At 32.9% G+C, this 12,744-nt stretch overlaps 1 protein-coding gene across 1 annotated transcript in view; it reads right to left on the reverse strand.

Moving 5' to 3' along the window:
* The window catches only part of LOC114337513 (uncharacterized), a 772,834-nt gene extending 762,315 nt beyond the window's left edge, over window positions 1-10,519 (reverse strand). Inside the window, exon 1 of the mRNA XM_050642993.1 lies at window positions 10,325-10,519. The gene's annotated coding sequence lies outside the window, so the exon portion shown is untranslated. The remainder of the gene's footprint in view (window positions 1-10,324) is intronic.
* Window positions 10,520-12,744: the final 2,225 nt, after the last annotated feature.

The raw sequence follows: 12,744 nt of genomic DNA on the forward strand, positions 1-12,744 counted from the left end.
TTCTAATAGGCCCTTTATCTGCCTCACCCTATATACGTGTGTCCCTTTTTGAACCAACAAGTATCATAGGCGTAACCAGGGGTGGTTTTGGGGGATATAACCCCCTTTTTGGATGTACTTTGAGCTCGATACGCTTAACAACATTACTATTCAATACCTCCCAAAAACCATCAAGTAGTTGTAATCCCCCCTTAGGATCATCCTGGTTACACCTCTGACAAGTGTATAGATAATATGAACCAACAACATATCCATCACGTTGGTGCTCCGTGTGTGACAACTCCACATAGTGGATACGTTGGTGCTCCCGCTCAGCGCTCACCCTCGGCGATTTAATCGGTGGTGGTTTATATGTAGAGGAGCGCATGCCGTATCCATTGGAGCAGTTACACAGAGCACGAAGCACCAACGTAATTATTGATACGTGCCTTTCCAGGCTGATCCGCTAGTGTTTATGAGAACTTACATGACCTTCTTTCCTATGCGGAACAGAGTCTCTAGTCAGGTCACAGCGCTCATCTATCAGACGTCTTTTTATATTCATGGATCAATATTTTTATAATATTTATAAGATTATCTAGCATTTTTAGTCGCACTTTACGGATATTATTAAGAAATACGTGAGCAAATCTTTGTGGTTTCTTTTGAAATAAAACAATTTAATTATTACATTTCTATTTTTAATAATCATTACTTATGTTAGCAGAATAATGAAATAAGCCGATTAATAAAATGATTCACAATTTATAATTGCATACAATTTTTACTCTAGTAGAATTGAAAGAGTTACAAGCGGTATCTATTGTATATATTTATCGTAATTAACGGTTTATTCAGAAGATATATTTTTTATAAACAGAGTTTTTAAGGTCTTTACGATAATAGTCCTGTCGCCAGTAGGGGTACAACGGCCTCCTTAATTCAGATGGACTTACCCAAGTTTTCTTTATGTATTTTGACCCGTAGAACACGAATTTGTTGGGTAACAGTCGATCCGGATGTCGATAAGATTGTTATAAACAAAGAACTTGAGGAATCACATAACAGCGATTTCTCGCAAAACAAAACATGTTTTTTTATTCTTTGGGTCATTCTAAGCAAAAAATTATTTTACAAGTTTTTTGGTAGGATGCATAGTTTTCGGCATAAACGGGGTTGAACTTTCAAAAAATCGAAAAATTGCAATTTTTGAACCCGAATAACTTTTGATTGAAAAATAAAATAGCAATTCTGCTTACTGCATTTGAAAGTTCAAGTAAAATTCTATCGGTTTTGATTATTTTCATTGCTAGAAATTAATTTTTTTATTGTTAAACAAAGCTATCAACACATAGTAATTGAAGTATGTTTTCAATGCATTTCTAATTTGAAATCGAACGAGTAGGCGCGCATACAGAATTTCTACGTACATTACGTCCATTAAAACGCATGCATTGGGCCCGGGAAACACTATGTGTTTATACCTTTATTTAACAAATAAAAACTTATTTTTTAGCAATGCAAACAATCAAAACCGATATAATTTGACTTGAACTTTCAAAAGCAGTAATCAGAATTGCTATTTTATTTTTTAATCAAAAGTTATTCCGGTTCAAAAATTGCACTTTTTCGATTTTTTGAAAGTTTAACCGCGTATATCTCGAAAACTACGCGTCCTACGAAAAAACTTGTAAGACCATTTTTTGCTGAGAATCATCCAAAAAATACAAAAAAATATTTTGTTTTGCGAAAAATCGCTGCTATGTAATTCCTCAAGTTCTTTGTTTATAACAATCTTATCGACATCCGGATCAACTGTTACCCAAAAAATTCGTGTTCTACGGGTCAAAATACATAAAAAAAACTTGGGTAAGTCCATCTGAATTAAGGAGGCCGTTGTACCCCCCCTGGCGACAGGACTATAACGCTGATTACATAAAAGACTACACAAAAGAGTAGGCAAATTTTTTCTCCTTCATCATCTTCTAATAGCGTTACAACCTGGGTCGGGTCTTGAATGACTGCACAACTCGCTTCCACCTAGAAAATTGTGTATGCTAGTTGGATCAGTGGATAGCCCAATAATTGTTCTTTCCTCCTAGCCCCATTGATATCTTTCCATCACATTCGTGTACGTCCTAATGGCCTTCTCCCTCCCAGGACTTCCAGATTAACTTGGTAAGGCGGTTATTAGGGAGTCTATGGACATGGCCAAAGGCCATGTCCGTATAATATAAGAAATAATAGAGGACATACATTAATGAACTACTTGGAGGAGAGACAACTTTTTGCTATGAACTCGTTTTTTAACAAAAAACCGCAAAGAAAGTGGACATGGATAAGTCCCAACGGCAATACTAAAAACGAAATAGATTACATCCTTACAACACAAAAAGCCATCATCAAAGATGTTACAGTACTGAATCGTTTCTCAACCGGTAGTGACCATAGACTTGTCAGAGCCAAACTCAGCATTAATAGCCAATTCGAAACAAAAAAAGAAAATGGAAAATAGATCGAAATTAGATATGGGAAAACTTAAGAAAGCAAAAGAGGAACATAAACAAAAAATAAGAGAAAGTATACCGGCCATTAGAGATTTGGAAAACAAAAATGTCGATGAAATAAATCAGCTATTAACTGATACATTAGCAAAGGCGGGAAAAGAGGTAGCACAAACAATGATAAAAAAAGGAAAACTATATATCCCAGGAAACAAAAAACCTCATGAGCAAAAGAAAAACATTAATAGAACAAGATAAGAGAAACACAGTAGATTACAAAGAGGTAAACAAAGCTATCAGAAGGAATATGAAGGAAAGTCAAAGGAGAGTACAGGAAGAAAAAATAGAAAAAACCATTGAACAAAATAAAAATAAGAAGTGCTTAAAACCACAGCTTGAAAGCATACAGATTAATAGTATAAAAAACAAAGAAGGCATAGAGACCAATAATATAGAAGAAATTATACAAATAACACAAGAATATTATAAAAACCTCTATAATACAAAACAGAAACCAACACAAGAAATCCTTAAGCAACTACAAATAAAAATAAAAAATGTTAATTCCGACGAGAAGTTTTGTACACACTTATGAATAAAATATTATTGACAAAACAAGTACCCAACACTTGGAACGAAGCAGTAACATTCTTACTATTTAAGAAAGGAGATAAAAAGGATCTAAAGAATTACAGACCCATAACTTTACTAAATGTGATGTACAAACTATTAACCAAGATATTAACAAACAGATTAACAACTAAATTAGATGGATACCAGGCAAGAGAACAAGCCGGATTTAGAAAGAGCTTCAGTACAAGTGACCACCTTTTAACGATGAAGATATTAATCGAAAAAGCTAACGAATATCATATCCCGCTATATATGGCATTTATTGACTTTGAAAAAGAATTTGATAGTGTGGAACACTGGGCAGTAAAGAATTCAAGTAGTAAAGAAAGTAGCAAAGCTTAAATGGAAGTTCGCCGAACACACCCAACGGCAGAAGGATGAAAGATGGACTAAGATGATTATACATTGGAGACCGTGGAACCACTAACGAAGAAGGGGAAGGCCACAGATGCGATGGTCAGATGACCTGAAGAAACACACTGGGTCAAAATGGATGCAAATTGCCCAAGATAGAGAGGCATGGGAGAAGGAAGAGGAGGCCTATATTCAAGGAAGGATGTTTAGGGCTGATTAGATAGATAGATAAATGGACATGGCGAGCCCATTTTAGACATTTGGATTTTAAATTTGAAATAGAAATTTGGTTCGAATTTAGATGGAGAAAAGTAACAAAGTAAGTTTATACCCGGTGCCTGGACGTACTGGTGCTAACATTCAACGTTCTTTTTAATGAACCTTCGAAAATGGTTTGAAATGATTGAAAAAAAAAAAGATCCAAGAATCTATTAGATATGAATAGGGATGATCTGCGAATTATTTTAGGTCTCCTAACAGGACATTGTTGCCTCAAGAGGCTCATGAACAAAATCGAACTGACAGAAAGTGCGAATTTCAGATTCTGTGAGTTTGAGACGAGACCGTCCAACGTGTCCTGCGTGACTGCTCAGTAACTTTTGAGCATTGTCAACGTAAGCCTACAACTTCGTAAAAGTGCCACCTAAGGCCATAATAGACTTTGTTAAAAAGGCTTCGCTAACAGAACAACAATAATCTAGGGATGAGCCACAATAGGTCTCTTAGGTCTAATTGAAGGTCTAACTCCTATTCTATTATATTGCACCTAAGCTAACGTAGCTAAAGAATCAGATATTAATTTTATTCAAAACCTGTCTGAAGAATTTGTAGAACATATTTACAATTAAGGGCGTAGGCGCAAAATTTCGGCTCCAATGCTTTTTAAATGCATTCATTTTTTTTTCGAATCCTAAGAAAACTAATAAATATTTTTAAAAAATGTAAACGCAGAATGAAATGCTACATTATTACTGAGGCTCGAAAGTCCCTTAGAATAAACAAAAAGTTTCCTTTGAATGAGATATTTGAAATTAAAAATCACTAAATCTTCTTTTTTTTTCACTCCCGTAACTTATTAAAATGAACATTAAAGAAGTTTCAGGGACTTTCGGCCCTCTGAAATAACATAATCTTTTATTCAGCGTTTAAATTTTTAAAAAAATACTTTTCTCAGTTCTAAAACTAAAATTCTCAAAATTCGAAAAAAATGAATGCATTTACAAAGCATTGGAGCCGAAATATTGTGCTACCCCGTTCAGATACACATTTTGACCATTTTGATCATAAAGTCAGTTATATGAACAGTGGTCTTCTAAACAAATTTTTTTGTAAATAAGGATAATACCCAGTGTTATAATATGCGAATTGTCTACAATAATGATGGTATTTTTATAAACCAAAAAATAGTAAAATATCCAATATGAAACTTTGTGCATTCTGTGGTGAGTTTGAGGTTTAATGCTACATTGTGGAAAGTGTAACAGTAAATGTTGTGGTTACTGAATGAATTTTGAAACTTAACGCTGATAGGTAGTGAATTTTTGTAAGTTGATTTAACAAATAAAAGTAAAACAAGAGAAATGTTTTTCCATTGTTTAAAAAGTCCTATTAATTTATGTTTAGTCAGGCGAACTTCAACTCCAATAATAAATATTTGTAACTTATAATCAAATAATATTTCAGAGACTTTTGACATGAATAGTCTATGTACAAACGTGTATTAAATAAAATTTTAAAAGTAGTAATGTTAAAGGAGCCCAAGCTGAGATTTTTCGAGTTACTCGAACGCGCCAGAAAATCACATGGGTTGAAACCTTGTACCCTGTAAATGTACCTCTACCATATTATGGACTCTTAATACAGGGACGTGTGTTGGGGGCAGTCCGTAAAAAAATATATCGTTAGAAAAACTAGAAAAGGTTAGTTTAAGATAAGGTAAGTACAGTAAGGGAAAAAAACTCCTTACTGTATAATATAATATGTATCACAAGATGTATATAATTTTAAATAATTTCAGTTGTTACAAAAGATATTATTTCTAAATATGCAAACAAAACGAAGGCTGATTAAGACAGTTCTGTTTGTGTAACCTCGTAGACGATCACGTATATTTTTACTTTTCAAAGTTCAAATTATAAGGAGATATAAATAGCCCACAGAGGAATTTAGATAGGATTTTGTAGTATTGTTATTATTCAGGTCGTTACTATGCTAGTGAGCCATCCTGCGAGAAGGATGTCCTAAAGGACTACCCCGCGAAACAACATCTTAGTAACCTTATGTTGATTGATGTTGTAAATCGTAAATAAAGTTATAAAGTTAGAGTCAGTGTTTCAACTCGACATTCAACCCCCGCAAGATTATCATGGCAATTTTACAACGTATTTTATTTTTTTTTTTTTTTAGCGTATGGACTTTCTCAGTACGATAAATACACAAATATAATATATATACACATATATACATATATACACACATATATACATATATACACATATATTATTCAAACACCAAAACATAATGAATGAATCTAAATATTAATGTCCAATTTACATAGCCATTCAATTGCATCTGGGGAGCATTCCACAAAGTCCTGGAGGTTTCCACGGTAGGCCCGATTTAGGCAATCTGAAACACAATGACTTATGGTCTGTGTAAGTCTATCAACGTAACAATACCAACATAACATTAAGTACCTGAATAACAGTCATTATTTGAAAATTCTGACAATTTAAGCCGGACCAAGGAAATGGGTGTCATACGGTGTCACAGAGTGACACAAAAAGCGAGTATTTCGCGAAATGAATCAGATCTAAAAACTGAAAAATATGTGTTCAATATTTTTCAAAATTCTACCGAATTACACCAAACACGACCCCCACGGATGTTGTATGGGGCCTTACTATAAAATCTTAAAGGAGATTTACCTTATCTTACTTTATTGCAGATTTGGATTCTTAAAGTAGTAGGTCTGGATCCCGCGTATGAAAAAAAAAGTTGATTAATAGCAAGCTAAAAATTTGTTAATAGCTTAAGGGTGACTAGTCGGATATACTTTGACATATGGGAACACTGGAACAGGGGCTGTTTTAATTGTGGAACAGGTTAAAAATTTGGAACGGTCAGACCACGAAAACGGCACATTTATTTTGTGCGGTAGAATAGACTTAAACTCTCCGAACAGAGACTCAACTCTCATGCAAAAATCAGACTGCTATTTATCACCTGTCATAATTCCTGTCATTTGACATATTCTACATGTTTCACTCATTAAAACGCCCATTTGGTGATAAATAGCAGTGTGATTTTTGCATGAGAGTTTAATCTCTGTTCGGAGAGTTTAAGTCTGTTCTGTCGGACAAAATACATGTGCCGTTTTCGTGGTCTGACCGTTCCAAATTTTTAACCTGTTCCACAATTAAAACTTCCCCTGTTCCAGTGTTCCCATATATCAAAGTTTGTCCGACTAGATACCCTTAAGCTATTAACAAATTTTTAGCTTGCTATTAATCAACTTTTTTTTCATACGCGGGATCCAGACCTATAGGTTTTAAAAAACTAACATAAGAGGTCAAACAATATTTGTTTGATTGAATGCAATTTAATTACAAATACATAAAATAAAAAAAAAACAATAAGAAAATAAAGAATTGAAAATATGTGTTTTAAACTCTACAGAATAAACAATTTCAATCCAAAACGATTAATGTTTAAATTGTTTTTATTTGTTTATGTTTTTTTTAGTAGTCAGTGTTACCATCCCCGTGTCTTATGTAAGCATTTAATTTGCGTGGGCATGCTTCTAATCAAATTATCAACATTTTGTTGTGGTAGGTTGTTCAATTATTCAAGACCAGCAGGCGAGCGTTAATTTTTTTAAGTATACAGCACAAATGCTCAATATGGTTAAGGTCGGGTGAACAGGTAGGCCACTTCAGAACAGTGCTCAAGCTCTGCTTCATATCTTCTGCTTCAAGAAAATCTGTGGTCACTCTGCTGGTATGTGGAGGTGTATTGTCAAGCATGAAAATTTAAATTTTCTGCCATTGCTCTTCTCAGAAAATAACTTTGGGTTCTAGAATGAAATCAACATACCAGCGAGCTGTTAAAGTTGGTTGGATGAAAACTAAAAGATTTTTACCGATCATAATGTCTTTTCAGAACATGATACTTGCTACTTTATATCTGTGAACAGACCTCACAGTTTCCGTTCTTGCTTGTTTTTCTCCTCCAAGGCGATCCAAGCTGCCTGGATAACGCAGGAATTCGTAACTGTCTTCTGGTGTTTAGTCCACTTTTTCTTATCGTTTCAACTGAAATACATCTGTGTCGTCCAAGAGGTGCCTTTGGAGCTTCAGGTGAGAAATTGTTGGGTGTCTTCTAGATGTTTGGATAATGAAACAATCGTGGCGAGCCGTTGTTACTTTTTGACAATTTTGTCTTGGTCTATTTCTAAGCTTTCCTAATTCCTGATTTCTAGGTTAGGTTGGTGACACAATGCTCTGTGATATGCCTTTTACTACAGCTATATCGCTGAGACATTCCTTGCTCTACAAGACCTTTGTACGTAAGTTAACCCCACATAAAGCATATTTTCGTTTTTGAACGCTAAAGTTAGTTTATTTATTGTGGTTCAATTTACAAATAAAGCAAATAATCTATAACGTAAATACCGAGCTGTGGTATCTGATTGTTTGTTCACTTGGTGTACTTTTTCATTTAAAAACCATTATTATTCGTAACAATTAAAAGAAGTTTTTTAAAACAAATATACAGCCACTGGTTTCAAATACATGGTAATTCCATATAAGTTTGGTTGTTTATATATTGCTTAAATCTTGTAACTGTTCAAATAATTAAAAAGTAAACAAAAATACAAATATACAGGGTGTCCCGAAAAGACTCATCATAAATTATACCACACATTCTGGGGTCAAAAATAGTTCGGTTAAACCTAACTTACCTTAGTACAAATGTGCTCATAAAAAAAGTTACAGCCCTTTGAAGTTAGAAAATGAAAATCGATTTTTTTTCAATATATCGAAAACTATTAGAGATTTTTTATTGAAAATGGACATGTATCATTCTTATGGCAGGAGCATCTTAAAACAAAATTATATTAAAATTTGTCCACACCATAACATTTTATGGGGTTTTGTTCCCTTAAGCCCCCTTAAGTTTAAGTGTCATCATCATCAATGGTGCTACAGCCCTATGAAAGAGCCTCGACCTTCCCAAGTCTATTACGCCAGTCAGTCCTATCCATTGCCAACCGTTGCCAGTTTGCTGCGCCTATTTTTCTCCCATCCTCATCTACACCATCTTTCCATCTAAGATTTGGCCTACCCCTATTTCTACTTCCCACAGGTTGTGACATAAGGATTCTTCTAGGAGGGTTGTTATGCTGTGATCTTGCTAGATGTCCTGCATATCTTAGTCGTCCTATTCTTATAAGAGATACTACGTCTTTTCCACCAAATATATGTTTATATCTGTGGTATACCTCGTAGTTGTGTACTTAAGTTTAAGTGTACTTTCCAATTAATTCATTATTGTGGTACCATTAGTTAAACACAGTGTTTTTAAAACTTTTTTGCCTCCTAGCCTTTTTTTGATAAGTCACCTTTCATCGAGATATGGCCTATTTTTCAAAATATACTTAATAATGTAAGTCATAAATAAATTTTCAGATTTTACCATATGGAAATATGTGGTGGATTCGACAAATTAATATTCAAAATATCTCGATAAAAACTGGCTTATCAAAAAAGTACTAAAAGGCAAAAAAGTTTTAAAAACATTGTGTTAAGCTAATGGTGCCACAATAATAATTTAATTGGAATGAACACAAAAGTTTGGGGGGGTTTAAGGGAACAAAACTCCCATAAAATTTTTATGGGGTTCACAAATTTCTCTTTATTTTTTTAAGATGTAGCTGCCATAAAAATTCCACATGTCCATTCTCAATAAAAATCTCTAAGAGTTTTCGATATATGAAAAAAAATCGATTTTCATTTTGTAACTTCAAAGGGCTGTAACTTTTTTTGTGTGCACTATTGTATATAGGTAAGTGAGGTTCAATCAACCTATTTTTGACCCCAGAATCTGTGTTATAATTTACATATGACCAATCTTTTCGGGATATCCTGTATATTTTCGTTATTCATCCACATGGTGGCATTTTTTCAATTTTTATCGAGCGTATATTGGAGTTAACTACATATTTTGTTAATGTTCCGATCTGGATAACCATTAAATACTATTTGGGTTTCTGTGCTAACTGTGCATTGAATTCTTTAGTCTTAATTTAAAAAAATATTACTGTTCGATGGATAGTGTAGAACTCATAAGCTAGTTTTTATTGAATAAATTCGAAAGAAATCTTCAATAAGATTAAGTAAAAAAAGTCCTATTGCTTTTCACATTTATTTCCAGTGAAGAAAATTTGGGACTTCCAAGTCAACATTTTTGTCGAAACTATTTATTTCGATCTCTTAGCTCTTGCTATGCTATCTTGCTAACAATTGTTATTGGCGCCTCCTAAATGTTTAGTATTAGTTGAAGTGTTCGCAATTCAATATTTTATACAATGGACTAATTAACGATTGTGTATAACGTGAGAACTTATTTTATTATAAGAAAATTATCAAAACTACCTATAGAAACAACTGGAAGTATCTGAAAGTAAGTATAGAAATAAGTAGATATTCACATCAATTTCATCCAGCTTATAATAAGTACATCTGGACTGTTTTGAAGTTATTTCACATATCTCCCAGTATTGCATAAAAAGTTTATTTATTTACATTTAAAAGAAGCAAAACGTAAACATGTGCTGTATACAATGTACATACCTTATCAAAGTAGACAAAAATCCTTAAACAAAACACAATACATTCCAAATAGACTAACGACCAGTCCAAAAAACCGGCAAAGAATCCGTCTGGCAGATGCCTACAATTTTTGTTTTTCGCAAAAAAATCACATGTACCAAACGCTATTCACTGAACCGGCCTACTTGACTTAAGCAAGTATGGACCGCGCACGTACTAATTCAAGAATAGTGCTTCGATCATCGATAGTCGCTTGTATAAAGAAGAAATTTTTGCGATGTTGCCTCACGCGCGATGTATGGAAGATGTCTGAAAATATTGGATAAATGGTTAATCATTACTGGGAAATTTGATGAAAATCCAGTAACGCCCAAATTATTTTATTTTCAAATTTCAAAATTTTACTTAAATATTTAGCAGTGATATTGTTCTTAACATGAGAATATTCATGGAATTGTTTTATATCTTTCCATTTTTGAATTTCGACCCGTCCTATAAATAAATCATTTGGTGTTGGTGTTCTCATAATTGTGAATATCTATGAATGAAATAAAAACAGTTAAGGGAATTAACATTTTTATTTGCATATGATAGAGATAAGTTTTTGTTTTATGATATCGAATAAAATAAATTTTATACAATGTTATAGAACATTTTCCACAATATTTTAGTGGTTTGGCTTTTCAATTTTCTCCTGGATATCGTCTCCGCTCTTCACGTTTCTCCATGAAGTGTTCCTGATCACTGAATGTTATCTCCGTAAATACTTTAGATGTTGTTGGTCTCGATCTTTCTACTATACTTCTTGAACCTAAAGTTAATTTTAGGTAGGGATCTGCGACATATCGACTAAATTATAATATCTAATAAAGTAATATTTGACATATTGACCCTTTTTTAGAAAAGCCATGAATTAGCTAATGCCATATTTATCAGATATATATCAGTTAGATACCAGTTGGACCATATTATCATATATTATTTTCATAGAAAGTATTGGAGAATCCAAAAATTGAACTAAAATAGCAATTTCGCCAGTGGCGTAGAATTTGGAAAGGGTCAACCATTCACTTTCCCTCGTTGTACGCCTCTGGTAATAACTAGAAACGTTTTTTTAACATAATTTAATAGTTTGTATAGTACCTATACTACCTGCCATGTATGAAAAGGATGCATCGAATAGTTTTAAAATGCTGAGCAAAAATAGTTTTAAATTTTTAGATAAAACAGCCTGTAACTCAGTAAGGAACCACATTTTATTTAAGTGTTTTAGGTTAAATCTTCGTATTTTGTGCTAAGGTTTCTCCAGTTACTATATGGACAATTATTAATGAAACACCCTGTATAATATGTACGTGTATCCTTATATATTTTGACCTGCTGAATTCGAATTTCAAACTTGCATTTGCGTCGGAAGTGACGAGAATTTATTATAAACAATTTAATTGTTTAAGTTATTATAATTCGTAAACTAAAAAATATAGATCATACTTACAAAATGCATTTTGTTCTTTAAAAAAATCTACAAAATGTACAGATGCTGCAAAATTAGTGCAAAACCATTGCAAAATTACAGAATTCAGTCTATTTTTCACTTGTAACTCGGCTGAATTTTGAGTAAAATAACTTTATAATAGCCCAAATTAATTAAGAAAACTACAAGCTGTAAAACTAAACCTTAATCTAAATACTTATATAATATAACAAAGTTATAACAATAAACGAAAATTTTTAATTAAAAAGTGCATAATATAATTTGTTTACATAGAGAGTTTAATATAATTTGTATATTATGTATTCAGAAATAATAGAGAAACTTATTTCTTTGATATCTGAAAACGGTGGCAAAGATCGTTTTGGCGTACTTGGTCAGTCTCTGGGACACTAGTACTTATGCAAGATTTTTCATAACCTTGGATGGCAACAATTACATGATCCAGATATTGACCGTTAAATTGTTGCAATGTGTTATATATTTGTTAAAGAAACTTGAATAAAGTATCATTTGTAGTACAATGTCTTTAAAAAGTGGGATATTTTATGCTATATTTTCAGGTTTCCCAAATAAAAATACTGTATGTGTTCAAAACCTAGTCAGGAAATAAAATGCAGACATAAGAATATTTACTATAAAACAAGAGTATTTTTTGCTAAATTAATGTGCGTTTACTTTTATTTCAAACAAAACAGAGATTTGAAAAGTTAAGTCCCTTATGTTTTCTACTCTGGTGAACATTTTTCGAATTGGCGCTTACAGTGTTTCTACTTGGGACAGCCGACATTTTTTTATATCAAACTCTCTGGTTTTTTCTATAATTCAAGAGAATTGATTTTAGGCTTTCATTGATGATGGTGGGGAGTACCTTGCACGCATGGGATATTAATGCCATCAATGAACCTTTTTTATAGATGGGAATAAAAGTGAATTTCCCAATCATTTG

This window comes from Diabrotica virgifera, chromosome 2, assembly GCF_917563875.1.
Source record: "Diabrotica virgifera virgifera chromosome 2, PGI_DIABVI_V3a".
NCBI lineage: Eukaryota > Metazoa > Arthropoda > Insecta > Coleoptera > Chrysomelidae > Diabrotica > Diabrotica virgifera.